The sequence below is a fragment of the Pavona decussata genome, unplaced genomic scaffold (genome assembly GCF_977016875.1).
Source record: "Pavona decussata unplaced genomic scaffold, jaPavDecu1.1 SCAFFOLD_524, whole genome shotgun sequence".
In the NCBI taxonomy this organism is placed as follows: Eukaryota; Metazoa; Cnidaria; class Anthozoa; order Scleractinia; family Agariciidae; genus Pavona; species Pavona decussata.
The window spans coordinates 165,500-171,499 of record NW_028145831.1 but is presented as its reverse complement, the minus strand read 5'-3'; positions in this window follow the sequence as shown (position 1 = coordinate 171,499).

Here is a 6,000-nt window from a genome sequence, read left to right as displayed (position 1 = left end):
ATTAATTTGGGTGTGTTTTCTTTTTTTTTTTTTTTTTTTAAATTTATTTTTCTGTTATTTGCAAAGCCATCTGAATTTGTATTGCTCCAAAGTCTCAGTGTCACACTTATAAAAAGTCATTAATGAGAATCAGATTTGATGTTTTGCTTTGCTTGTGACTGTCTGCAGCCTGACAGATGTCAGCCTCTGACAAGGATTTATTTCTGTCAAGCCGTCAACTCAGCACTGACTGACTGGGGTGCATTCATGCCGCGAGAAGCAGGCCACCAGGGCTACGTGCCTTCTGGGTGAGATGGACCCACTGCTTGCATGATCAACTGGACTGGAAGGTTAGTTGAGTTCAGTAGTCAGTTTAAAAAGTTTGAAAGTTCTTAATGAACTGCATTCATGAGTGTTAGGGTTGATTATTATTATAATTATTAATAAGTTCTAAATTAATTGTGCCCACCGATGGAACCTCATGACCATTTTAAGTCTCGAATACATATATGTCCACTGATAAATTGAATCAAAGAACCAATTCTCCTCTCTTAATTGCCCCCACACTGTGGTTAGGGAGTGTTGGTTGTTTAAAAGATCAGAAAAAAAATCCACCTTGGCTGATAAAAATCTTAATTCTCATGACCTGGGGGGTTGAATAGTCTTTGAAATTACAAGGAGAAATTGGATGTTCAACACTCTTAGGCCCTAATGAGGCTGAATCGTGACTGATTGCAGTAAACTCACTGCAGATTCAGGCATTTTGACAACCAGAGGGTTAAGTTTAATCCCAGCTGGCAAGTTGAATGTTTTAAGCTAGGCTGGGAGTTTGATTGAAACCGATCTAAAGCAAATCAAAAAATTCTGCACTGGGGATATATTTTAGAGTTGTTCAGCTTAAGTGTATCATGCAGCTGACAACAGAAGATTGATCTATTTTGAGAAAAGCAGACATTGATTGCAGTCTTGAACTGGCTCGAAATGTTCGACCCAGTCTCATATTGTCATCACGTCGTCGTCACCATCATTAATTTGGGTGTGTTTTCTTTTTTTTTTTTTTTTTTTAAATTTATTTTTCTGTTATTTGCAAAGCCATCTGAATTTGTATTGCTCCAAAGTCTCAGTGTCACACTTATAAAAAGTCATTAATGAGAATCAGATTTGATGTTTTGCTTTGCTTGTGACTGTCTGCAGCCTGACAGATGTCAGCCTCTGACAAGGATTTATTTCTGTCAAGCCGTCAACTCAGCACTGACTGACTGGGGTGCATTCATGCCGCGAGAAGCAGGCCACCAGGGCTACGTGCCTTCTGGGTGAGATGGACCCACTGCTTGCATGATCAACTGGACTGGAAGGTTAGTTGAGTTCAGTAGTCAGTTTAAAAAGTTTGAAAGTTCTTAATGAACTGCATTCATGAGTGTTAGGGTTGATTATTATTATAATTATTAATAAGTTCTAAATTAATTGTGCCCACCGATGGAACCTCATGACCATTTTAAGTCTCGAATACATATATGTCCACTGATAAATTGAATCAAAGAACCAATTCTCCTCTCTTAATTGCCCCCACACTGTGGTTAGGGAGTGTTGGTTGTTTAAAAGATCAGAAAAAAAATCCACCTTGGCTGATAAAAATCTTAATTCTCATGACCTGGGGGGTTGAATAGTCTTTGAAATTACAAGGAGAAATTGGATGTTCAACACTCTTAGGCCCTAATGAGGCTGAATCGTGACTGATTGCAGTAAACTCACTGCAGATTCAGGCATTTTGACAACCAGAGGGTTAAGTTTAATCCCAGCTGGCAAGTTGAATGTTTTAAGCTAGGCTGGGAGTTTGATTGAAACCGATCTAAAGCAAATCAAAAAATTCTGCACTGGGGATATATTTTAGAGTTGTTCAGCTTAAGTGTATCATGCAGCTGACAACAGAAGATTGATCTATTTTGAGAAAAGCAGACATTGATTGCAGTCTTGAACTGGCTCGAAATGTTCGACCCAGTCTCATATTGTCATCACGTCGTCGTCACCATCATTAATTTGGGTGTGTTTTCTTTTTTTTTTTTTTTTTTTAAATTTATTTTTCTGTTATTTGCAAAGCCATCTGAATTTGTATTGCTCCAAAGTCTCAGTGTCACACTTATAAAAAGTCATTAATGAGAATCAGATTTGATGTTTTGCTTTGCTTGTGACTGTCTGCAGCCTGACAGATGTCAGCCTCTGACAAGGATTTATTTCTGTCAAGCCGTCAACTCAGCACTGACTGACTGGGGTGCATTCATGCCGCGAGAAGCAGGCCACCAGGGCTACGTGCCTTCTGGGTGAGATGGACCCACTGCTTGCATGATCAACTGGACTGGAAGGTTAGTTGAGTTCAGTAGTCAGTTTAAAAAGTTTGAAAGTTCTTAATGAACTGCATTCATGAGTGTTAGGGTTGATTATTATTATAATTATTAATAAGTTCTAAATTAATTGTGCCCACCGATGGAACCTCATGACCATTTTAAGTCTCGAATACATATATGTCCACTGATAAATTGAATCAAAGAACCAATTCTCCTCTCTTAATTGCCCCCACACTGTGGTTAGGGAGTGTTGGTTGTTTAAAAGATCAGAAAAAAAATCCACCTTGGCTGATAAAAATCTTAATTCTCATGACCTGGGGGGTTGAATAGTCTTTGAAATTACAAGGAGAAATTGGATGTTCAACACTCTTAGGCCCTAATGAGGCTGAATCGTGACTGATTGCAGTAAACTCACTGCAGATTCAGGCATTTTGACAACCAGAGGGTTAAGTTTAATCCCAGCTGGCAAGTTGAATGTTTTAAGCTAGGCTGGGAGTTTGATTGAAACCGATCTAAAGCAAATCAAAAAATTCTGCACTGGGGATATATTTTAGAGTTGTTCAGCTTAAGTGTATCATGCAGCTGACAACAGAAGATTGATCTATTTTGAGAAAAGCAGACATTGATTGCAGTCTTGAACTGGCTCGAAATGTTCGACCCAGTCTCATATTGTCATCACGTCGTCGTCACCATCATTAATTTGGGTGTGTTTTCTTTTTTTTTTTTTTTTTTTTAAATTTATTTTTCTGTTATTTGCAAAGCCATCTGAATTTGTATTGCTCCAAAGTCTCAGTGTCACACTTATAAAAAGTCATTAATGAGAATCAGATTTGATGTTTTGCTTTGCTTGTGACTGTCTGCAGCCTGACAGATGTCAGCCTCTGACAAGGATTTATTTCTGTCAAGCCGTCAACTCAGCACTGACTGACTGGGGTGCATTCATGCCGCGAGAAGCAGGCCACCAGGGCTACGTGCCTTCTGGGTGAGATGGACCCACTGCTTGCATGATCAACTGGACTGGAAGGTTAGTTGAGTTCAGTAGTCAGTTTAAAAAGTTTGAAAGTTCTTAATGAACTGCATTCATGAGTGTTAGGGTTGATTATTATTATAATTATTAATAAGTTCTAAATTAATTGTGCCCACCGATGGAACCTCATGACCATTTTAAGTCTCGAATACATATATGTCCACTGATAAATTGAATCAAAGAACCAATTCTCCTCTCTTAATTGCCCCCACACTGTGGTTAGGGAGTGTTGGTTGTTTAAAAGATCAGAAAAAAAATCCACCTTGGCTGATAAAAATCTTAATTCTCATGACCTGGGGGGTTGAATAGTCTTTGAAATTACAAGGAGAAATTGGATGTTCAACACTCTTAGGCCCTAATGAGGCTGAATCGTGACTGATTGCAGTAAACTCACTGCAGATTCAGGCATTTTGACAACCAGAGGGTTAAGTTTAATCCCAGCTGGCAAGTTGAATGTTTTAAGCTAGGCTGGGAGTTTGATTGAAACCGATCTAAAGCAAATCAAAAAATTCTGCACTGGGGATATATTTTAGAGTTGTTCAGCTTAAGTGTATCATGCAGCTGACAACAGAAGATTGATCTATTTTGAGAAAAGCAGACATTGATTGCAGTCTTGAACTGGCTCGAAATGTTCGACCCAGTCTCATATTGTCATCACGTCGTCGTCACCATCATTAATTTGGGTGTGTTTTCTTTTTTTTTTTTTTTTTTTAAATTTATTTTTCTGTTATTTGCAAAGCCGTCTGAATTTGTATTGCTCCAAAGTCTCAGTGTCACACTTATAAAAAGTCATTAATGAGAATCAGATTTGATGTTTTGCTTTGCTTGTGACTGTCTGCAGCCTGACAGATGTCAGCCTCTGACAAGGATTTATTTCTGTCAAGCCGTCAACTCAGCACTGACTGACTGGGGTGCATTCATGCCGCGAGAAGCAGGCCACCAGGGCTACGTGCCTTCTGGGTGAGATGGACCCACTGCTTGCATGATCAACTGGACTGGAAGGTTAGTTGAGTTCAGTAGTCAGTTTAAAAAGTTTGAAAGTTCTTAATGAACTGCATTCATGAGTGTTAGGGTTGATTATTATTATAATTATTAATAAGTTCTAAATTAATTGTGCCCACCGATGGAACCTCATGACCATTTTAAGTCTCGAATACATATATGTCCACTGATAAATTGAATCAAAGAACCAATTCTCCTCTCTTAATTGCCCCCACACTGTGGTTAGGGAGTGTTGGTTGTTTAAAAGATCAGAAAAAAAATCCACCTTGGCTGATAAAAATCTTAATTCTCATGACCTGGGGGGTTGAATAGTCTTTGAAATTACAAGGAGAAATTGGATGTTCAACACTCTTAGGCCCTAATGAGGCTGAATCGTGACTGATTGCAGTAAACTCACTGCAGATTCAGGCATTTTGACAACCAGAGGGTTAAGTTTAATCCCAGCTGGCAAGTTGAATGGATTAATTTCCTGACCCAATCTCTTATCATATCATTATCGTTATCATTCTTAGGAATGTGTTTTTGGCTTGTTTCCCCTCAGGAGGATTAAGTCAAGCCGTTCAGTCAGGACTGGGGGTGCATTGGATGGCCGTTCGACTTAGGCCAGAGCCCAACGTGCCTTCTCTGTGACCTGAGTGATGCCGGAGATGTCCACTGATCGACTAAAAGACTCAAACACTCAAATTTAAAGAACATTGCGACGTGTGGGGTGGTGAGAATTAAGCATCTCTATTCGTTGTTGTGACGTCAGCATCGAGCGCTACCAATAGGTTTCCAGACTCTATTGTGACGTCCTTGATGCACTGATATAATAGAGTGTTTGCAGCCTTAATTTACATTTTTGACTCGGTGTTAGTTTTAGCTTATATGTTATATAAGGATTGGATAGTTTTATTATATTAGTTTTATTATTTTATTATTATTTTAATGTAACTTGTAAGGCGCATTTGAATATATTCATATAGATATTTGCGCCGAATAAGTAATAAGTTATTTTTGAGCTGTGGTTAAGCAGAGACGTTTTACCGAGCGTGCTTTACAGGTGGCAGAATATTAGACCGAGGACTTGTTGATGGAGGTTGATGGTTTCTTACTTCTATTTGTTAAGGCGTTATGATTCAAATAAGGTTTACAAACTTTATATAAATTAGGGTTTTTAAAGGCAGTCACTTGTGGAATCGGCTCTGATTATTTGTATATGCTTGTGATTGCGAGGTCATTCTTTCTTTTGCGTCCTAATGTCACACGGTAAAACATTTGGTAATTACTAACAGAGTTATGGCAGAGTTATGGCAGATGGTATATAAGCGATTATGGGAATATTCATTTTAAAGACGTTTTATTCTGAGCTATCCTAATCAAGTCGGTCTCAGTTCACAATATTTGAAAGACGTTCAACAAACGGTTGTCTTCAGTATAGGACAAACATAAAATCCTTTTTAGCCTTCAAATATTTGCTGGCGGGTAGAAAGAAAGCCTCTGTATCCTTTCCCATTCAAACAGCAGATAATGTACGGTGGTAAATTTTTTGGTCGTTTTCCCATGCATCCTCTTTAATATTCATTGACTTAATGCTGATAGTGTTTCGACGGTATAATTTTCCGTTATTTAAAGTAGACGTATGAGGTAAACTTCCAGTTAAAATGTTTC